This window comes from Vicugna pacos, unplaced genomic scaffold (genome assembly GCF_048564905.1).
Source record: "Vicugna pacos unplaced genomic scaffold, VicPac4 scaffold_66, whole genome shotgun sequence".
NCBI lineage: Eukaryota > Metazoa > Chordata > Mammalia > Artiodactyla > Camelidae > Vicugna > Vicugna pacos.
The window spans coordinates 2,494,456-2,518,349 of NW_027328747.1; the positions used below are offsets into that span (position 1 = coordinate 2,494,456).

Below are 23,894 nucleotides of genomic sequence, written 5' to 3' on the forward strand. Positions count from 1 at the left end.
TCTGACTTATTTCACATAGCATAATACACTGTAGGTCCATCCATGTTATTGCAAATGGCATTATTTTATTTTTTATGGCTGAGCAGTATTCCATTGTGTGTGTGTGTTCATGTGTATATATGTGTGTGTATATATATGTATATATATACATATATATATATATATATATATATATATAAAATATACCACAACTTCTTTATCAAGTCATCTGTCAGTGAACATTTGGGTTGTTTCAGTGTCTTGGCTATTATAAATAGTGCTGCTGTGAACATAGGGGTGCATGTGTCTTTTTGAATTATATTTTTCTCCAGACATATACCCATGAATGGGATTGCTGGATCACACGTAAGTCTATTTTCAGTTTTTAAGGAACCTCTATACTGTCTCCCATAGTGGCTGCACCAATTTACATTCCCTCCAACCGAGTAGGAGGGTTCCTTTTTCTCTTAAAAGGTCAAAAATTCTCTACATTTATATACTTTCCTTACAGTTTAGGACACAATTTGGCAAAAGCCAGATAGAAATTAATAGGAGTAAATACAGTATTTTTTTTAAATGTCCATGCATTATGGATAGATATGTTACTGATGAGTTGGTTCCCTTTTTTTGTAGATGCAGAAGTTTTTATAGCTTCACAGACATTTCAGTCTTGCAGAGAGAAAAATTTCTTTGCATTTTGCTGAACTTGTCCGGGTGGCTTTATCGAATTTGGTCCAGGCCTCCAGAGGTGAATACACATCCAAACCTGAACCATTTGAATGTCTGCAAGAGTTTAAGAGTCTAGAATGTCAGATCTGGACTATAACTCTGGTGAATGACATCAGTGAGTGGACTCAAGAAAACTCCATTTGAGTGCAAAACCTTTCATAATTGAAAAAAGGCTTTGAAATTGTGGCAAAGCCAGAGACTTTTATGTCACATATGGCCACAAACACATGGGGACAACCACAGGCCTTCTGGAGTGCCAAGGGAATTCCATGTGAGGAGTCCAGCACTCACAGGAATCCAGCAAGTCCCTGCCAGCCAGAGCACCTTCATTGCTACTGTGCAGTTTTGAGCAAATGTCTTTTCATCAGGTTCAAATTGGTTTGTTGTTATTTTATTGCATAAAAAAAATCAAACAACTTCTTGCTCCCTTGGTGAAAGTAAAAGCAAACATTTTCTGATTTCTTTTGACAGAGACAACATGAGTCTATGAATCTAACCTCATCTGTGATGGTCTGCAGCTGGGAGCAACCAGATCAGTGTCAGCCCCATTGCAGCCATTGGCTGGGAGCCTGCATGTTATCTGGAATGATATTTGAAACATGTCACACTAGCCGTGTCTTCGCTGTGGGCTGGGAGGCGAGTCAGTCAGAATCTGCATTATGGAATGTATGTTTCAGATCCAAAGCTAGGAGATCTTTTTTAATAGCCAGAGAATATAGTCATAAATATATCTATTAATGTATTTATGCAAGAACAATTTTAAAGAGTTTTTTATTACAAAAATTTACCCCCCAAAATTGAAAATGAAAGAACAGTGGAGTTAAAAATCATCTGTACCTTAAATATACATAAAGAAACTTAAAATCCTCTTAAACATTTTTTTGTTCAAATGAAGATATTTTTCCCTTCCAAAAAGGAAAATTATTATTTCACATTTTTTTTGCTTTCTCCTTTTATTATATATTCCATATCAATAAATATAATTCTTTTAAATCCCTTTTAATGGCTGTTTAACACTATATTGAACAGATATGCAAATAGTCCTAGGTTTCAGAAATTTAAAAAGTTGTCATTACAATACCACTGCAAAGAATATTTTGGTGTTTCTATTTTTAGTTACTAATTTGGACTAAAATTAACAAGTTTGCTTTTCTTCATCTAAAACATTGGTTATTTTATGAATGAACTGTAAGGATTTTAAATAACTTTTCAGTAATTTCAACAAAGAAATTATCTTTTTTTAACATTTTTTATTGATTTATAATCATTTTACAATGTTGTGTCAAATTCCAGTGTTTAGCACAATTTTTCAGTCATTCATGGTCATATACACACTCATTGTCACATTTTTTTCTCTGTGATTTATCATAACATTTTGTGTCTAGTTCCCTGTGCTATACAGTGTAATCTTGTTTATCTATTCTACAATTTTGAAATCCCAGTCTATCCCTTCCCACCCTCTACCCCCCTGGTAACCACAAGTCTGTATTCTCTGTCCATGAGTCTTTAGATTCCACATATGAGCGATCTCATATGGTATTTTTGTTTCTCTTTATGGCTTACTTCATTTAGAATGACATTCTCTATGAGGATCCATGTTGCTGCAAATGGCGTTATGTTGTTGGTTTTTATGGCTGAGTAGTATTCCATTGTATATATATACCACTTCTTCTTTATCCAGTCACCTGTTGATGGACATTTGGGCTCTTTCCATGTTTTGGCTATTGTAAATAGTGCTGCTATGAACAAAGAAATTATCTTTAAGGCAAAAATGTATGATGGTTTGCAAATCTATTTTTTATTATATCTTCACTTTTACCAGTGTCATATGAGTGTGTGTTTGCACAAGTGCTTTAACTACCAGCAACGTAAGAAAAATCTGTGTATTAAAAATGTGAAAATAGTTAGCTTCCTTGTTTGTGTTTTCATTCTCCCAATATAGGTTTTGGATGACAAGCTTGTATTTGCAAAAGTACACAGCCTGTGGGAGGTGCTCTGTACATACGCTGAGATACTGCACATAAAATTGCCTCTGAAGCCCAATGATCTGAAAACCTGGTCCTCAGCCTTTGATAATTTCAGCTGTTTTATGAAAGTCCTCCAAGTGGATGAAAGTATCATCAAGCAGGAGCAAGAAATTTTCATTACCCTATTTGAGAAGAGCTGCGTGAATGACTTTTATATTCAGGATAGAGATACATTCTTCAATCCAGCCACCAGAAGCCACTATGTAAGTCTAAACCGAGTTTAGCTGCTGTCTTGTGGGTGATATAGAACCTGCTGCTGAATTATCAGTGATTTGGTTTGGTTGGTTTGGTTGGTTTGGTTTGGTTTTTAAAAGCTGCCCATAAAAAGGAAAAAAGAGAAAGAAAAGAAATATGCCTACAGATTCCCGTTAGGATAGTAAAGAGTGGCTGGTTAGTTACCCTGTGTACACCACACGCTCTCTTAGAATCTTTTCAGGTTTACTTCATCCTTTCTCAGATCAAGTATCAAGTAAGGGACAGTGTTAAAAAAAATTCGGGATAAACAGGCTTGTGAGCTCCGGGATCTGCAAGGCAGCTTTCCCTCCCCATGGTGTAAGTCAAATGGCAGAAATGAAATAAAGCACCTCATGTATCCTCCGGTGTTAACAGGAAAAGGCTAATCTTCTTGACCTTGTTTCTTCCTGGGTAAAATGAAGATAATATGTCGGGAGGCGACAAGCTCATTTACGGCAGGAATCATGTTGTCTGGTTCACTGCTGAATCCTAGGCACCAGGAAGGCTGAGTTTAACGAGTGAGTGAATGAATGAACTGTAGTTCCCCCAGAGTTACCATGTGGGGCAGTGCAGATTAGCAGCTAAGAGTATAGACTCGAGAGGGGAGGGTACAGCTCAAGTGATGGGGTGCACGCTTAGCACGCATAAGGTCCTGGGTTCAGCCCCCAACACCCCCTCTAAAATAGACAAATAACCCTAATTACCTCCCCACACCCCACCAGAATTACCGTATTATCTCCCCGCCACCAAAAAACAAAAAGAAAAGTGGCCAAGAGTGTAGAATCCGGCTGGAACACATGTGCTGGTTTCTTGCTGTCGACCTTGTAAAAGTCATTTAGCCTCTGTGTTTGTCAAGTTCCTCATCAATAAAATGTGAATAATAATAGTACCCACCTCGTAGAGTTGCTATGGGGGTTAATGAATCTGTGTCAATGTTAGAACAGCCCTGGCCAATACTAAGTACTTTGCATCTGTCAGCTCTTTTCATAATTACTGATAGATGTTATTATCAACCAAAGAAGAATTCGTTCTTTCTAAGGGAAATGCATGTTAGACCATTTCATTTATCATTTTCTGTAATTCAGGCTTTTTCCCTCTGAAATTCCATTTTCTGTCTGTGCACTAGAAAACCACAGGGCTTTGCAAATTTCATCTGTCTGGGTTCTTGTCATGATGGCAATACTGCAGAGTGTTGACATTTCTTAGGGACTCCGTCTGAGATGACAGCAACCCCTCAAATTCAGGAGCGCTTCTCTAACTGATAACATCTCGCATGAAATGAAGTTTTTAAAATGTAACAGCTTCAGACGCTTAATGATGCCATAAATGCAAGGATGTTATATCTAAGCTCTTTAAGTAAATCCTGTCATTGAAATAAAGGAAATACTATATTATAGCGCTCTATGACTTTGTTATCTTTGCTATCCACTTATCTGACTCTCTAAGACCAAAGAAAGCAAAGACTGAGATTGATCATTACTACTGTGTGGTACACGTATTTGTGGATGAAGACAATAGTGAAATGCACTGTTTAACATATTAAAATGGACACTAAACAGCTGCTTGATGCACATGCATGAACAGAACAGGGAGCTAGGGGCAGGGAGCAGTCACTGAGCTTCCTGGATCAGAGACACAGCATAGCAGTCCAGCCAAGCAGTCCACATATTTCATATTTATGTCCCAGCAAAATTAGCAGTGAGAGTCTTAAATGAACTTTGGGGACACTTGCAAACAGCTGTCATGATTACTAATGTGGGACACCAGGATTCTACAGTGTTTAGTTGGCATCTGTGCACAACCAGTTCTTTTCCACTAAAGCCTCTTGTAATTGCTGGTCCCACATCTAGGCTGAGGAATCATCTCATGTGGTGTTTGGGAGGGAGGTAAGTGGAGTCAGGACCCATGTTAAGGCTGGGTGGGTAATAATCTGGTTCTAGTACAGGAGAAAGGAAAGTAGGTCAGGTGGGAAGGAGAATGACTGGATTTAAATTTTGTTTCTTGAGTAAGCTAAATATATAACATCATGTCAAGTTTCTTTGTTGTTTATATTCCATGTGCTGTCACCGAAAATCTACTGAATTGTGGGGACAAAAAAGCCTGGGTTTTAGAATTGACCCTGCCCCTAACCAGCCAGAGTCCAGGTTCGTCTGGGTGTCCAAGGAGGAGGCTGGACCATCAGGTGTCCCTCCACTGCAGCAGTTTGGGCACTTGGGTGGCCTAGGATTTTTGCTGTGGAAGACTGTCCCGGTTGTAGGACATTAAGCATCTGCAAGGCTCTCACCAGGTACCCATGGTGGTCCCAGGACTGTAACACCCAAGCATTCCTTTCCACCCACGTTTGCAAATGACCCTCAAGGGGTTAAAATTAACCCTGGGTGAGAATTATGAAAAATTATATGGTACCTCCATCCCTCCTGGCAAGTGAGGGCCCGTTATTTACAAATGACCACGGAGTGTTAGCACCACATTTTATCAACAGAACATGTGAACAGGTTGTGACAGTGACGTCCACCTGTTTGCTTCTGCTTCCCAGTGCAACTTCAGCCTCCGTCAGAGGACCTCAGCTGCCCCAGCGAACAGGGCCTTCTGTACAGGGAATGGGCTCCTCCTCGAAGCATAGACAAGAAGCAGCCCTTAGATCTCATCAGGTGAGCTGTTGTGGAGAGCACTCCAGTGGGAAGGGCTCAGGGTTGTCCTCATGGCATCTATGTGTGACAGTCCTCCAAGAGTGTTACCAACCAGGAAGCTCACAGGAGCTCTGAGCTTTGTTGCCCCAAGTTTTTACTGCAGGCTTTATTACAAAGCCATGATTTATTGGGTCACTACCGACATGGCTAACCCAAACCCTAACTGTAAGTCAAGCCTTTCCCTAGCCCAAACCATTGAGCCCCTTCCTCTCCTGGTGGTCACTCACTTGTCACAAATCTCAAAGCCCCACTCCTCTAATAACATGGTTGGTGTCTCTGGCTGGCCAGTCCCCATCCTGAGTCATCTCATGAACACAAGCCATCCAAGGTTCCACCATGAATAGCAAAGACACTCCTATCTTGGGAAATTTCAAGGCTTTAGTAGTTGCCGTCCAGGAACTGGGAGCAAAGACCTACCAAATTCTTCATTAAACAGGAGTAAATGTTAGATTTCACTTAAATTATAAAATAAGAGAAATTCTCACTGCTTTGCTGTATCTGCTGTTCGACACCATTTCACTACACCACGTGACTGTAATGTCGCGCTCAGCATGTGTCTTCTCAGAGCACCAGTGCCGGCTGCTCCCCGGGAGCTTACGCTGTTTGGGCAAGGCTGCTGGGGGGAGGGAGGCCAAGGACAACCGAGCAAACAAAAATAATTGGGCGAATAAGGAAACAATGTCAGATTGAAATGAAGGAAATAAGACAGTGTTGAGATGGGAGACTTGGGGGGAAGTGAGTCAAGAAAGCTATCTTTGAGTAGGTTACATGTGAGCTGAGATGGTGATAAGGAGGTTGGACTTTGAGGATCTGGGAAAAGCCACCCCAGGAATAGAGGCAGCTTGTCCATTGGCCCCGAGGCACAAATGTGCTCAGCAGGTTTGAGGAGATACTGGAGCCAGCGCTGGTGAGAGTGATGAGACACGAGGTTTAGAAGGGCATCAGGAGCACGGAAAGGAGTGTAGACTCTAAGTGCAGTGAGATGCAGTCATGATAGTTTAAGCACTAAAGTAATTTTCTCTCACTCACATTTTGCAAAGGTAATGTGGAGAATGAATTGCAGGGACCCAGGAAGCAGGGAGGCCGGGTAGGAGGCTCTTGGAGTGGGCCAGATGAGAGATGGTGGGAGCCAGGGAGGAATGCGTTTGGGGAGTGGAGCTGACACGATGCAGTTATGGGCTGGCTGTGGATGGTGAGGAGAAGAGGAGGGTCAAGGTAGCCCCAGGTAGGCCTGGAGCCAAGTGCCTTTTCTTTCTAATCTCAGTGTCCCATGCAGGTGCCCACCTACTTGGGCAAACCTCTTAACCTTCAAAGTGAGGGTTTTAAAACACTGAAGACTTTTTGTTTGTTTCACATTTTACGGAAAGATTCAAACATGTACAGAAGTAGAGAGAACAGCACAGCCAGCCTGCCTGTATCTGTCACCCAGCTCCAGAATTATAAACTCAGAGTCACTGTTGTTGCATCTTTCATCTCTACCTCCTCCCCTCCCCCACTACGGGATCATTTTGAAGACAATCCTACATAGCTTAACCTTTCATTAGAGAAATGACAAGGTCTCTTTCAAATACAATTGGAATATTCCTTTCTTTTTTAGGGTTACAAAATAATTCCCTGATTGTCACAAAAATACAGTTTTAAGTAGTTTTGGGGTTGAAATCAGGATCCAGGCTAGGTTCAGACCTTGCAACTAGCATATCTCTCAAGTGGGTTCTAATCTATAATTTTCCTGTTTCTCATTTTCCTTGAAATTGCTGAGGGGTTTCTCTATTTCCTGTTTGGCTAATTTCATTCTCCCCTGTGGTGTTAGACTTGTTTCTCCATCCTATGTATTGGCTTTAGCTAAGTGATTTGATCCTCCCCTAAAAGCTTGATCTGATTGTGGTTCAACTTTGTGCAAGAATACTTGTTATGTGAAGTTTTGTACTCCTGTAATAAGGTACATAATGTCCAGTTGACTTTCTTTTTTGTGATGACAGCAGCCAATAATGATTGTCACCCGGGATCATTATTTCATAAGGGATTTTATTTCATGTGGTCATACTCTAATTTCCTCCCTCAATTATCAGCAGGATCACAGTCATGAAGAGGCACTTTCTCATTAACCCGGGTTATCCTGTAGAACACAGTTTTAAAAGAGGACACTTGTAAATATGTAAATATTTAAAGTTGATACATTTTTCTTTTCTTTTTAATTTTTTTTTTTCTAATGGAGGTACTGAAGATTGAATCTAGGACCTTATGCATGCTGAGCACACACTCTGCCACTGAGTGTACCCCATCCCCCTTGAGATTCATATTTATATGATATTTTCCTTCTGTTATTTTTGTTTTATGTTATGCAGAATTTGAAGGCAGGGCAATGGGTTTGATGGCTCTTTAATCATTCTTTATGGGCTTTTGGGGTTTGTGTGTGTGTTTGTGTTTGTAAAGCAAACAATTTTCCCACTATTTTAAGTATGTTTGCTAAGGAAATTATGTTGATCTTTTCCCTGCTCCTGGTCCATGTATTCCCTTGTTGCTTCCCACTGGTGGCCCCTTGAGCTCTGTGACAAGACTAGCATGTCGTTAATGCAGGTTGAAGGAGATCTGAAGAGATTTATTCAAGGAGATGAAATTCGTAGACAATGTATTGGAAAGTATTGAGAAAGTTATTCGTTAAGAGAAGGTCTGGGGTTGAAGTGTTAAGTGCACAGAAATCTAAGTGCACCATGAACGACCAAGACAATTATTAACTCCAGGAAAAACAAAGTAGGGAAGAAAATGTAAGTCTAGCAGACAACTTGCTACAGCTGTGAACAGTCTGTACAGAGTCCTAAAAATGTAAAGCAAGGATACTGAGCTGATGAAAATTATAATGTAATTGTATCAAAAGGTTGGAAGAATGAAGGTTTGGGTGTGTAGATGAGATGGGGTTTGAAAGACAGCTTAATCCTCATTTTCCAAAATAGAAGTTTAAATAGGTGATACATAAAGCTGAAAAAATCAGTAGGCTGTGTTACAAGGATATTAGTCAGAGAAAGGGAGTAATTATCCCAAGAGTCAGCAGTAGGAGCTGAACATGGTTGCTTCTGGCCAGGAAATGGGGCGGTTGTTGGGAACTGCTCCTTTTTACAATTGGTATTCGAGAACTGTTTGACTCTTTATTGAATGTATGGTATAACTTTGATAAAAAGAAATCAAAGCTGAATTTTGAAAAATTGATGTTAATAATTGGGGTGTTTTTGACAGAGAGAGATAACAATCAGACAAAACTACATTTGAAGGGATCCTCATTATTTCTAGCCTTTCAGCAAGGACTAGGAGGCAGACATCTGTTTAAGGTTCAAAAAGTCTTTCTGACCTTCTTGCCGACATGTAACCTTGGGAAGTAATGAAATCCCCATCACTGGTAAATATCCAGGCAGTGGCTGCCTGACCAGCTCTCTAACTGTAGCAGGGTGTGTTTACCATTGGCCAGTTGGAGCAGGCAACTTCTAAAATTCTTTCAGTTTTGAATTTGGCATTTTCAGGACGGATAGTTGATAAGAATGTATTACAAAAAGCTTAACAAGAAAGAGTCCAAGACATCTCAAACCCATTGCCAGGGTTTTCTCTGCCAGACACCATCCTGAGCCTGCCATCCGTGAGCCAGGCCACAAAGCCCAGTCACATGAGAATGAACACACTTTGTCCCTCCTATCTGATTTGGCATCGGGCTCAGCCCTTTTCCCCATGGAATGGTCCACACCCAGGTCTCTGACGATGGAGCTGGCCTCACAGCAGCCCTGTGAGTGCTGGTCCAGCCCAAGGGGGTTCCTGCGTGAAGTTTCCCAGGACTCCAGGCTGTTCTCAGAGCTGAGTCCCCCCTAGGCTAAGCCCACGGAGCTCATCTCAGCTCCAGCCTGAGCCAGAAGCCTCAGAGAGAACTCAGAGCTGAGGAAATCCACAGGTTTTACCCAGCACTGCCGAGTCAGCAGTGAGCCAGTTGAGGGAAGTATCAGCAACAGCAAGACACACCTGAGCAGCCGTCTCATTGTTCCGCCTCATCCCTAAACCCTCTGTGTCTGCCTGTCTGTGTCTGTCTCCCTTTCAGGATCAGCCTGGTACCACTTCATGCCCTGCCTCCTTTCTTCTAATTTTGCCTCCCTGGCCTGTTCCATCTACTCCAGATTAACTGAGAAACGTTGAGGAGCTTTTAAAACCTAGGAGAAACAGACGTGCTAAATACAAAAAATACAGGGCAGTACCTTCCTCAGTCACATCCATCCTGCCCTCTCCCATTCCCACAATGAGTTTTATAAATATTTTGTCAGAGAGACATTGCACTCCCAGTTGTTATCATTATCAGCCATTTCCTTATTATCTGTGGTTTACCATGCATTTGCTCCCGGGACGTTCCCGAGATAAGGCAGGAGCAGATGACTGAGCCAGTTGTTGATGTCCACTTGTGTCAAGCCTGTTAAGAATGATCTATGGCGGGATTTGTTGAATGTGCCAGACTGTCCAGTGAGTGGTGATGATCCCTTGTAACTGTTCCGGAGTTGGCCTCGTCCCCTCTTTTGCTCTGTTCTCATTTATCTCTCTTCAGCAGGTGAACCAGTGATCTGTACTTCTATGATATGTAAAATACTTCTTATTTCACGGTAGAATTTGGGGACTGCTATGGAAACGCATGTTTTAAGTGTGAATTGAGCCAGGGGTATAAACTTAAAGCCCCCTTGATTTAGAATCAGAAATTAATATGATGGAGGGAGGGAATAGCTCAGTGGTAGAGTGCATGTCTAGCATGCATGAGGTCCTGTGTTCAATCCCCAAAGCCTCCATTTAAAAAAGAAATAAATAAACATAATTATGTCCCCCCCAAAAAATAAAAAAGAAATTAACATGAGGATGAAGCTACAGAGTGATTATGTGTGTCTTCTGAAACTACCTTCTGTCTTTCTGCAGGAAATTCTACGGAGAGAAGGTCAGAATCAAATTTGCTTGGCTGGGCTATTACACTCAGATGCTCCTCCTGGCAGCATTCTTGGGGGTGACTTGCTTTCTGTATGGAAATTTTAATCAAAATAACTGTACCTGGAGATAACTTCTTTTTATTCCTTGTTACCGTGCTTACTTAACTTAGAATGACATTCTCCAGGAGCATCCATGTTGCTGCAAATGGCCCCATGTTGTTAGTTTTTATGGCCGAGTAGTATTCCATTGTATAAATATATCACTTCTTCAGCCAGTCATCCATTGATGGACATTTAGGCTGTCTCCATATCTTGGCTATTGTAAATAGTGCTGCTATGAACATTGGGGTGCAGGTGTCATTCTGAAGTAGGATTCCTTCAGGATATATGCCCAGGAGCAGGATTCCTGGGTCATAGGGCAAGTGTATTCCTAGTCTTTTGAGGAAACTCAATATTGTTTTCCACAGTGGCTGCACCAAACTGCATTCCCACCAGAAGTGTGGGAGTTTCCCCTTTCTCCACAGCCACTCTAGCATTTGTCATTGTGGATTTTTGAATGATGGCCATTCTGAATGGTTTGAGGTGATACCTCATTGTAGTTTTGATTTGCATTTCTCTGATAATTAGTGATACTGAGCATTTTTTTATGTGCCCATTGATCATTTGTATGTCTTCCTTGGAGAATTGCTTGTTTAGGTCTTCTGCCCATTTTTGGATTGGGTTATTTCGTTGTTTCTTATTAAGTCATATGAGCTGCTTATATATTCTGGAGATCAAGCCTTTGTCAGTTTCATTTGCAAAAATGTTCTCCCATTCTGTAGGTTGTCTTTTTGTTTTACTTATGGTGTCCTTTGCTGTGCAGAAGCTTGTAAGTTTCATTAGGTCCCATTTGTTTATTCTTGCTTTCATTTCTATTGCTTGGTAGACTGCTCTAGGGGAACATTTCTGAGATGTATGTCAGATATTTTGCCTGTATTTTCTTTTAGGAAGTTAATTGTATCTTGTCTTATGTTTATCTTGCTGAAGAGACTGTCTTTATTCCATTGTATATTCTTGCCTCCTTTGTCAAAGATTAGTTGACCAAAAGTTTGTGGGTTCATTTCTGGGCTCTTTATTCTGTTCCATTGGTCTATATGTCTGTTTTTGTACCAATACCATGCTGTCTTGATGACTGTAACTCTATAGTATTGTCTGAAGTCTGGGAGAGTTAGTCCTCCAGGCTCTTTCTTTTTTTCTTCAGTAATGCCCTGGAAATTTTATGTCTTTAATGGTTCCATATAAATTTTATTGTGATTTGTTCTAGTTCTATGAAATATGTCTAAGGTAATTTGATAGGGATTGCATCAAATCTGTAGATTGCCTTGGGCAGTGTGATCATTTTAACAATATTGGTTCTTCCAATCCAAGAGCATGGGATACCTTTCCATTTTTTAAAGTCTTCTTTAATTTCCTTCACCAATGGTTAATAGTTTTCTGTGTATAATTTTCTCACCTCTGTGGTTAGATTTATTCCTAGATATTTTTTTACTTCGGGTGCTATTTTAAAAGGGATTGTTTCTTTATTTTCTTTTTCTGTTGATTCATCATTAGTGTAAAGAAATGCAACTGATTTTTGAACATTAATCTTGTAACCTGCTACATTGCTAAATTCTTTGATCAGCTCTAGTAGTTTTTGTGTGGACCTTTTAGGGTTTTCTATATATAGTGTCTTATCATCTGCGTATAGTGACACTTTTACCTCATCTATTCCAGTTTAGACCCCTTTTACTTCTCTTACTTGCCTGATTGCTGTGGCCAGGGCTACCAAGTCTATGTTGAATAGGAGTGGTGATAGTGGGCATCCTTGTCTTGTCCCAGATTTTAGTGGGAAGCTTTTGAGGTTTTCACCGTTGAGTGCTATACTGGCTGTAGGTCTGTCATATATAACTTTTATGATGTTGAGATATGTTTCCTCAATACCCACTTCGTGAGAATTTTTACCATAAATGGGTGTTGAATTTTATCAAAAGTTTTATGCATCTATTGAGATGATGATGTGGTTTTTGTCCTTTCTCTTGTTGATGTGAAGTATTACATTGATTGATTAGCATATGTTGAACCACATTTGTGTCCCTGAGATAAACCACATTTGAGCATGATCTATAATATTTTTTATGTGCTGTAGGATTCTATTTGCTAGTATTTTGGTAAGGACTTTTGCATCTGTGTTCATTAGTGATATTGGTCTGTAATTCTCTTTTTTGGTGGTGTCTTTGCCTGGTTTTGGTATCAGGGTGATGGTGGCTTCATACAATGAGTTTGGGAATATTTCTTCTTTTCAATCTTCTGGAAGAGTTTGAGAAGTACTGGTATGATTTCTTATTTGTATGTGTGGTAGAATTCCCTGGTGAAGCTGTCTAGTCATGGACTTTAATTTTTAGGGAGGTTTTTTTATTGATAATTCGATTTCATTCCTAGTGATCGGTTTGTTCAAGTGGTCAGTTTTTTCTTGATTCAGTCTTAGTGGACTGTATGCTTCCAGAAACTTGTCCATCTCCTCTAGGTTATCCATTTTTTTTCCATGTAGTTTTTCATGATATTCTCATATGATATTCTGTATTTCTATGTTATTTGTTGAAATTTCTTCATTTTCCTATCTTATTTTGCAAATTTGTGCTCTCTCTTTTTTCTTCTTTGTGAGTTTGGCCAGAGGTTTGTCAATTTTATTTACTCTTTCAAAAAAATTGCTTTTGGTTTGATTGATTATTTTCTCTATTTTTTTTTAAATCTCTATTTTATTTATTTCCTCCCTGATCTGTATTATTTCCTACTTTCTGCTGACTTTTGGGTGTTTTTGCTCTTCTGTTTCTAGTTCTTTTTACTGGTGGGTTACATTGTTTATTTCATATTATTCTTCTTTTTTCAGGAAGGCCTGTATCGCCCTAAACTTTCCTCTTCGTACAGCTTTTGCTGTGTCCCATAAGTTTTGTGTGGTTGTGTTTTCATTTTCATTTGTCTCAAGGTATTCCTTAATTTCAACTTTTTTTAACATTTTTTATTGATTTATAATCATTTTACAATATTGTGTCAAATTCCAGTGTTCAGCACAATTTTTCAATCATTCATGGACATATACACATTGTCACATTTTTTTCTCTGTGATTTATCATAACATTTTGTGTATATTTCCCTGTGCTATACAGTGTAACCTTGTTTACCTATTCTACAATTTTGAAATCCCAGTCTATCCCTTCCCACCCTCTACCCCCCTGGTAATCACAAGTCTGTATTCTCTGTCCATGAGTCTATTTCTGTCCTGCATTTATGCTTTGTTTTTGTTTGTTTGAATGTTTGTGTTTTTGTTTTTAGATTCCAAATATGAGCGATCTAATATGGTATTTTTCTTTCCCTTTTTGGCTTACTCACTTAGAATGACATCCTCTAGGAGCATCCATGTTGCTGCAAATGGCATTATGTTGTCGGTTTCTATGGCTGAGTTGTATTCCATTGTACAAATATACCACATCTTCTTTATCCAGTCACCTCTTGATGGACATTTAGGCTGTTTCCATGTTTTGGCTATTGTAAATAGTGCTGCTATGAACATTGGGGTGCAGGTGTCATCCTGAAGTAGATTTCCTTCTGGGTACAAGCCCAGGTGTGGGATTCCTGGGTCATATGGTAAGTCTATTCCTAGCCTTCTGAGGAATCTCGACACTGTTTTCCACAGTGGCTGCACCAAACTGCATCCCCACCAGCAGTGTAGGAGGGTTCCCCTTTCTCCACAGCCTCTCCAGCATTTGTCATTTTTGGATTTTTGAATGACGGCCATTCTGACTGGTGTGAGGTGATACCTCATTGAAGTTTTCATTTGCATTTCTCTGATAATTAGTGATATTGAGCATTTTTTCATGTGCTTTTTGATCATTTGTATGTCTTCCTTGGAGAATTGCTTGTTTAGATCTTCTGCCCATTTTTGGATTGGGTGGTTTATTTTTTCTTATTGAGTGATATGAGCTGCTTATATATTCTGGAAATCAAGCCTTTGTCGGTTTCACTTGCAAAAATTTTCTACCATTCCCTAGGTTTTCTTCTTGTTTTATTTCTGTTTTCCTTTGCTGTGCAGAAGCTTGTAAGTTTCATTAGGTCCCATTTGTTTATTCTTGCTTCTATTTCTTCTAGGAGAAAATTTTTGAAATGTATGCCAGATAAAATTTTGCGTATGTTTTCCTCTAGGAGGTTTATTGTATCTTGTCTTCTGTTTAAGTCTTCAATCCATTTTGAGTTGATTTTTGTATATGGTGTAAGGGAGTGTTCTAGCTTCATTGTTTTACATGCTTCTGTCCAGTTTTCACAGCACCATTTGCTGAAGAGACTGTCTTTATTCCATTGTATATTCTTGCCTCCTTTGTCGAAGATGTGTTGACCAAAAGTTTGTGGGTTCATTTCTGGGCTCTCTATTCTGTTCCATTGGTCTATATGTCGGTTTTGCTACCAACACCATGCTGTCTTGATGACTGTAGCTCTATAGTATTGTCTGAAGCCTTGGAGAGTTTTTCCTCCAGCCTCTTTCTTTGTCTTCAGTAATGCTTTGGCAATTCTAGGTCTTTGATGGTTCCATATAAATTTTATTATGATTTGTTCTAGTTCTGTGAAATATGTCCTGGGTAATTGGATAGGAATTGCATTAAATCTGTAGATTGCCTTGGGCAGTGTGATCATTTTAACAATAGTGATTCTTCCAATCCAGTAGCATGGAATATCTTTCCATTTTTTAAAGTCTTCTTTAATTTCCTTGATCAATGGTTTATAGATTTCTGTGTATAATTCTTTCACCTACTTGGTTAGATTGATTCCCAGATATTTTATTACTTTGGGTGCTATTTTAAAGAGGATTGTTTCTTTACTTTCTTTTTCTGTTGATTTATCGGTAGTGTAAATAAAGGCCACTGATTTTTGAACGTTAATTTTGTAACCTGCTACTTTGCTGAATTATTCAATCAGCTCTAGTAGCTTTGGAGTGGACCTTTAAGGGTTTTCTATATATAGTAACATGTCATCAGCATATAATGACATTTTACCTCTTCTTTTCCAATTTGGATCCCTTTTATTTCTTTCTCTTGCCTGATTGCTGTGGCTAGGACTTCCAGGACTATATTGAATAGGAGTGGTGATAGTGGTCATCCTTGTCTTGTCCCAGATTTTAGTGGGAAACTTTTGAGTTTTTCACCATTGAGAACTATGCCAGCTATAGGTTTGTCATATTTAGCTTTTATTATGTTGAGATATGTTTCCTCTATACCCACTTTGGCGAGAGTTTTTATCATAAATGGGTGTTGAATTTTATCAGATGCTTTTTCTGCATCGATCAAGATGATCATGTGGTTTTTGTCCTTTCTCTTGTTGATGTGATGTATTACATTGATTGATTTGCATATGTTGAAACAGCCTTGTGTCCCTGGGATGAACCCCACTTGGTCATGATGTATAATCTTTTTTATGTGTTTTTGGATTCTATTTGCTAAAATTTTGGTGAGGATTTTGGCGTCTATGTTCATCAGTGATATGGGCCTATAATTCCCTTTTTTTGTAGTGTCTTTGCCTGCTTTTGGTATCAGGGTGTTGGTGGCTTCATAGAATGAGTTTGGGAGTATTCCCTCCTTTTCAATCGTCTGGAAGAGTTTGAGAAGGACTGGTATGAGTTCTTCTTTGTATGTTTGGTAGAATTCCCCGGTGAAACCATCCGGTCCTGGACTTTTATTTGTAGGGAAGTTTTTAATGACTATTTCTATTTCCTTTCTTGTGATCGGATTGTTCAAGTGTTCAGTTTCTTCTTGATTCAGTTTTGGTGGACAGTATGTTTCCAGAAACTTGTTCATCTCCTCTAGGTTATCCAGTTTGTTTCCATATAGTTTTTCATAATATTCTCATATGATATTCTGTATTTCTATTTTGTTTGTTGTAATTTCTCCATTTTCCTTTCTTATTTTGCTAATTTGTGCTCTCTCTTTTTTCTTCTTTGTGAGTTTGGCCAGAGCTGTGTCGATTTTATTTACTTTTTCAAAAAACCAGCTTTTGGTTTGGTTGATTTTTTCTATGGTCTTGTTAATCTCTATTGTATTTAATTCCTCTCTGATCTTTATAATTTCCTTCCTTCTGCTGCTTTTTGGGGCTTTTTGTTCTTCTTTGTCTAATTGATTCAGGTGGTGGGTTATCTTATTTATTTGATATTTTTCTTCTTTTTTAATTAAGGCCTGTATCGCTATAAACTTCCCTCTTAGCACTGCCTTTGCTGTGTCCCATAGGTTTTGAGTGGTTGTGCTTTCATTATCATTTGTCTCAAGGTATTTTTTAATTTCAGCTTTGATTTCCTCATTGATCCATTGTTTTTTCAATAACATATTGTTTAATCTCCATGCTTTTCTTTTTTTGTCCTTTGTTTCTCTGTTGTTGATTTCCAGTTTCATGGCATTGTGGTCAGTAAAGATGCTTGAGATAATTTCTATCTTCTTAAATTTGTTGAGGTTTCTTTTGTGTCCAAGTACATGATCGATCCTGGAAAATGTTCCATGTGCACTTGAAAAGAATGTATATTCTATTTTTGGGGGGTGTAAAGCTCTGAAAATATCCACCAAATCTAGTTTTTCTATTGTAGTATTTAATTTCTCTGTTGCCTTGTTTATTTTCTGTCTGGAAGATCTGTGTAGTGATGTTAATGCAGTGTTAAAATCTCCAACTATGATTGTATTCCCATCAATATCCCCCTTTATCTCTGTTAGTAATTCTTGTATGTACTTAGGTGCTCCTATATTGGGTGCATATATATTAACGAGTGTAATATCTTCATCTTGTATCACTCCTTTAATCATTATAAAATGTCCTTCTTTATCTTTCTTTATGGCCTTTGTTTTAAAGTCTATTTTGTCTGAAATCAGTACTGCAACACCTGCTTTTTTGGCTTTTCCATTTGCATGGAATATCCTTTTCCATCCTTTCACTCTCAATCTATATGTGTCCTTCTCCCTAAAGTGGGTCTCTTGTATGCATCATATTGAAGGTTGTTGCTTTATTATCCACTCTGCCACTCTATGTCTTTTGACTGGAGCATTTAGTCCATTAACATTTACAGTACTTAATGATAGATGTGTGTTTATTGCTATTTTGAACTTATCTTTGCAGTTGAATTGGTATATCCTCTTTGTTCCTTTCTTCTTCCTTTTGTGGTTTGGTAATTTTCCTTTGTATTATCATGGATTTTATTTAATTTTTGTGACTCCCTTGTAAATTTTTGACTTGTGGTTACCCTTTTTTCTAAATCTATTAACCTATACCCGTTTTTAATAAACTGATAATAACATGATCTCAAACCCATCCTACTGTTAAGAAAATTTAAAAAAGAAAGAAAAAAAATTCTATATTTCCCTGCCTCCCTCTCCCACTCTCAGTGATTTGTATGTCTTCTTTTATAATTTCGTGTTTTCTTTATTTGTAATTCATGAGTTATCACCTTTCCAGTTGTACGTTTCTCATTTCTGTAGCATCCTGCTGCTTTTCTATTTGGAATAGCCCTTTCAATATTTCTTTTAGCCTGGGTTTAGTGTTGCTAAACTCCTGCAGCTTTTTTTTGTCTGTGAAACTCTTTATTTCTCCTTCTATCCTAAAGGATAGCCTTACTGGATAAAGTATCCTAGGCTGCATCTTTTTTTCATTCAGGGCTTTGTATATATCTTGCCACTCCCTTCTGGCCTGTAGTGTTTGTGTAGAGAAATCAGCTGAGAGCCTTATGGGGGTTCCCTTGTAGTTCACTCTTTGCTTTTCTCTTGCTGCCTTTAGAATCATTTCTTTATCCTTGGCGTTGGCCATCTTGATTATGATATGTCTTGCTGTGGGTCTATTTGAGTTCTTCCTGTTTGGGACCCTCTGAGCTTCCTGTACTTGTATATCTGATTCCTTCTTTAAGTTTGGGAAGTTTTCAGTCATGATTTCTTCAAAAACCTTTTCAATTCCCTTTGATCCTTCTTCCCCTTCTGGGACCCCTATTATGTGAAGATTGGGACGCTTTATATTATCCCATAGGTCCCTTATGCTATTATCATTATTTTTTATTTGCTTATCTTGTAGTTCTTGTGAATGGGTGCTTTCTGTTGCCCTTTCTTCTAGATCACTAATTCGTTCCTCTGCATTAACTAGTCGGCTTTGCACAGCTGTTAGATCATTCCTCATCTCTGTCAATGAGTTTTCCCATTTTGCTTGGCTCTTCTTTATAGCTTCAATTTCATTTTTGACATATTTTATTTCTCTAAGCATTATCTCTTTTAATTCCTTCAGCAATTTGATCACTCTTTTTTTGAAATCTTGATCTAGTAGGCTATCGATGTCTATTTCATTGAGCTTTCTTTCAGGGGATTCCTCTTGTTCTTTTAATTGGGAAAGGTTTCTCTGCTTCTTCGTCTTGCCCATACCTCTCTGGCACTGTGGTTTATGGAGTATCAGTTGTCTATTTTGGATCTTAAGGATTTTATCTATCTAATGCGTATTTAGGAATAGAACTTAGGAAAAAAAAAGAAAAAAGAAAAAACAAAAAAAGAGAAAAAAATAAGAGAGAGAGAAAAAGAGTTTTAAAAGAAGGGAGAAAGAGGGTTTGAAAACAATGTATAATGAATAATAGAAGAGCGAGTTGAAGCAGAGTATTAATCAGGTGGAGACGTCCTTTTAAAACCTTTAAAAAAAAAGGGGTGGGGAGATGAATATATGTGTTTGAAGCCTGTGTCTAATCAATAACAGGACATCAAAACCCAAGAGAAATAGAAATGAATTAAGAAGTAAAAATTAAGAGAGTAATTGAAAATAGAAGAGGTAAAAACAGATTAAAAAAAACAAAAACAAAAACAAAAAAACAAAAAAACAAAACAAAACAAAAAAACAAAACAAAACAAAACAAAAATAGGGGGTTGTCGGTGTTCTCCTGGAGTGTGTGTGCTTTTAATGTGATGTCCTTCTGTCTTGTCCTGTTTTGGAAGCTCAGCTTGTTTTCATAGGCCCTCCGTTGGCGCCCTCTTCTGTGCTGCTCCCAGCACCTGTCGGCAAGCAGATCGCGCCTCCTCCTAACACGGGGTCAGATGCAGCTCTCCTCTGCTGCGGGCGGGCGGGTCACTGCCCCTCTGGATGCCGCAGTCAGATGTTGCAGACTGGCCAGGCAGGAGGGCGGGTCGCGCCCCTTCCCAGCACCTTGGTCGGGGTTGTGTTCCTGCCCGACAGGCGGGGGGCCGCTCTCCCCCTGCCTGCGTCGCCGGTAGCTCCGCTGCTCTGTGCGGCTGCGCGCTCTGCGCCGGCGCTCCGCCCTGGTCGCGCTCCGCCCCGTTCGGCACTCTGACCTGGTCGCGCTCCGCGGGTGGGCTCGGGGAAGACCCAGGGGCAGCCTCGTCCCTGCGCCGAGCCAAGACACAGCTGCTTGTTTGTCTTTGTGGAGCAAGTTCTCTGGGGGACCAGAATGGAAGGATCCTATCTGCCCCGGGCTGTAGGCCCGTCTCAGTCTGGCCCTTGAGGCTGCTAAGCCCTTTGGTGTGGACACAGGTTTCGCCTCTGCCCCCGCCTGGGTGCTCAGCGCTGGAGAATATGGCGGCTCTGCCGGGCCCCGCCCCTCTTCCCCTGAAAATTTCTGCGGGTTTTCAGAGATGGGGGTATGCACCCTTCCCCCGAGAGCACATCAACCTTGCTGTTTTATGGAGGGCCCAGGTTGTTCTGTCCTGTACACCTACGGCCACGGCGCCCAGCCCCTTGCAGTCCCCCGGAGCTGCCTCCGTGCAGCCGCCCCTGTCCTCCACCTGGCTTGTGCCGCCTGGCCCTGCCCGCTGCTTCCGGCCCGCGTCTCAGGCTGGGTGTCGGGGGGACGCTCTGTGCCCGTTTAACTTAGTTCTGTCAGACAAGGGCTGCTCTGTACAGATCCGAGCCTTGGAGGCTCCCCCTCCGTCCCGCTGGCCTCTCAGTTGGAGAGGGGAGACCCAGCGAGCAAGCGCCAGGCCTCCTTTGCCGCTCCCTCCCCACGGGACCCGTCCCGTGCTGCTTTGCCTTTTGTTCTTTCTTTTTTCCTTTTCTCCTACCAGATTTTTGGCGTCTTTATCTTTTGAAGAGCGCGATGATCATTTGGAGTTCCGCAGGTGCTCTGGTTGGCTGAGTGGGTCTGTACATGTGGGTCTTGTTGTATTGTGGGAGAGGGTGACTTACAAGCGTCCTTCTACTCCGCCATCTTGCCCGGAAGTCTCAATTTTGCCTTCTAAGTTTCCTTGTCAGCATTTAGTTAGCCTCTGCTGGCCCCACTGCCTCAGGCAGTTGTAATGTTAAATACTCACTGCTGATTGTTTCCCACACACACTCTGGGGACTGGCTGTTTGCACAGCATGAGTTTGAGATAGGTCAAATTGTGACAGCTCTCTGGGGGCGGATTTTTTGGGTAACTTCAAATCACTTCTGCCCCTACCTTGATTGTGAAACTGTTGCTTTTAAAGGCCACCATATAGGTGAGGATACGGGGATGGGGGTAGATCAAGATACAATGCCACAAAATTCACTATCATTATGGAAATTTAGCTGTTTTTTTTTCTCAAATAAACACCCCCCGGATTGCTGGAAGCCTTGGTTTAATTTCCAGAGACTGCAGAGGTTAATTTTGACAAATTTTGCCATTGTCATTGCTTCATAGAGCCCTAAGTTTTCCATGATTTTTACTCAGATACTCTAGAAGTGTATCCCATTTGCATTTGTTTTTAACTGAGTTACTTGTAAGACTAACTAATTCTACAGCTCCAGCCCCATTCACATAAGAGTCCATCTGCATGGCTTCTCCTACAGGAAGCAGTGTGCAACCTGTTGTCAGTTTGTTGTTTTTCTTATTAAAATGCAGGGGTTTTTAAAAATATGCTCATGAATAGCCCTTTGTCATTTTTACACGTAACAAAACTTCCACTAGACTGTGGCTATTTTTTTCCCTCTCTTTTCTTTGCTTTAATGAAGTTCTCACTTTTAAGGATTTTCAGTACAGCAATATGTGGATGCTGATCACACGGTTGAGGCATTTAACTACTGTCTAAACCTCAGTCTTTGCTCTGATTCACTGTCTAGAGCATCTGAACACATCTACTGAACCCCATATACCAATGGATGCTGACAGCCCTAATTAAAAATATGCTTTTTAAGTAAAGCAAAAAATAATAGCTTTGACACTGGAAAAGACAAATCTCAAATTTCCTAGCTGATCTTGCTTTCTGTGATCATTAGCTACATCATGTTTATAGAGCCGACAGGCATATTGAGCTACTGATTTTATTTCATCGGATTTTAGAATGCAGAACACATTTCAGGCCCACTTATAGCACCATATGTGTATCTTTAAGGATATATACATATGATGATGTCTTTATTATAAGTGCCTTATTTTATTTTAAGTTCCAAATGCTGTGAACCTCATTAAGGAAACCTTGGAACTGCAGAACTGAAATTTTTTATACCACCATCATCCCGTAGCATCTCTTTTGCACTTAGATGTTCTGTGGCAGAGTATTTTTCTGCTCCCAAGAAATGATCAATGTTGAAGGGGAAGAAAAAACCCTCCTCTAATAAATATATTCCAAATCACACACTTATCTGAACAATGGCCACCATTATAGTCCACACCAATCCATCTACTCACACTGACTCAGAGTCCTCAACAGAGACAATCCACCACTGAAGTCAGGGTTCTCAGCACACGTCCTATCCCCTCTCCATTCCTTGTTGATTCTGACCTACTTTTGTCCAACACGTCCTGCCAGGCTCTTCGCTTCCTGACTGCAGTTTTTAATTTTTACCTTTGGGTTCCAGGCTGCGCCTAGTGATTTCCAGAGAAACACCAGACACCTGGCTCATCAGGAGGGGTGGGAAGGATTTCAGGAAGCTGTTACCCTAACTCACTTGCAGATCAGTGAGTGGCTGTTGTGAGCATTCCTTCTAGATCTCTGACATGCCGGCTGCATCCACCCCAGCAAAATAACGTAGCTCCTCCAACTACCTCTGCCTCCATTCATCTGGGTTTCTGCTTTCAGTGACACTCAGATGCTGCTGATGGTCATTATATATATATATATATTTTTTTTAATTGAAGTATAGTCAGTTACAATGTGTCAATTTCTAATGTACAGTACAATGTTCCAGTCATTCATATACACATATATATGTATGAATTCCTTTTCGTATTCTTTTTCATTAAAGGTTATTACAAGATATTAAATATAGTTCCCTGTGCTATACAGAAGAAATTTAGTTTTTTTAGCTATTTTTGTATATAGTAGTTTATATTTGCAAATCTCAATCTCTGATGGGCATTTTTAAAGCCACATCTGGAACCCTTGCTGCAGAAGAGTCTGAGGAATATATTTTCAACCTCATAGCCTTTTGGTTAGAAAGTTGGAATAAAGGCTGAGCTGGCTCACCTAACTTGTCTGCCTTTGTGAGTAAAGAGGTCTGGAGTTTCAAGGCCCAATGAAATGTCCCAGCCCTTCAGTAGCAAACTCTGAAAGCAACCAAAGTGCTCCCATCTACAAGAGCATGACTTGTCCTTAGACACTGCTGGACATAACCACCAATGCTGTCTAAGGCATCGTCTTCATCTGGTGCACACTTTCTTTAGATGTGTAATATCCTGATTAACAAGACAAGCTGGTTTGGATTCCCAAGGTCACAGGCAGCCTTCTGCCTGACTTTGGTGTATATGTGTTCATTGAAGAGTCCTCTCTCAGATCAGCTAGAGCTGCCTAGTGTGTGGTTTGCCAGAGAATGTGGGTGCATTGCTCCCCACCAGAGTCCTACCAGTTGTTTTATTGCAGGAAGAGAGAGAGCAAAAGAGACAGAACAGGAAGTTCTTGTCCAGCCTCAAGCACAGTCACCCCCGCCCAGGGCTCTTGCTCTGGGACACAAAGAAGTCCAGGTCAGCAGCGATGTGGCCCCGGTGTACTCCAAAACATGGTTTGGTTGTACTGGGATATCTGTGTCTTTCATGGACCCTGCAAAGTTCTCGGCTTTGTGAAATGGGGAACTAAGGAACTCCTACCCATGCCTGTAGCTCCCAGGGTTTGTACCCTTATGGGTTTTGAGGATTTACTGGCAACTCATTCTCTTTCACCAGGTCATTTCTCGGTTACACGGCAGTCCTGTGACTCCCTTATCAGAACTACTCCTTAAGTTCAGGATTTAGTGAAAGGTGCCATTTTACCCTGTAAGTTCATGTTCAGGAAGGGGGAGGAAGACAGCACAGATCAGAATTGCTGTTCTGCTTTTTCTTGTTGTTG

General features: G+C 40.2%; 1 long non-coding RNA gene across 1 annotated transcript in view; it reads left to right on the forward strand.

The window, feature by feature from the left end:
* The first annotated feature begins 2,707 nt into the window (after positions 1-2,707).
* The window catches only part of LOC140694625 (uncharacterized), a 39,468-nt gene continuing 18,281 nt past the window's right edge, over positions 2,708-23,894 (forward strand). Inside the window, exons 1-2 of the long non-coding RNA XR_012070205.1 lie at positions 2,708-2,938; positions 5,506-5,620. This is a non-coding gene — a long non-coding RNA (uncharacterized lncRNA). The remainder of the gene's footprint in view (positions 2,939-5,505; positions 5,621-23,894) is intronic.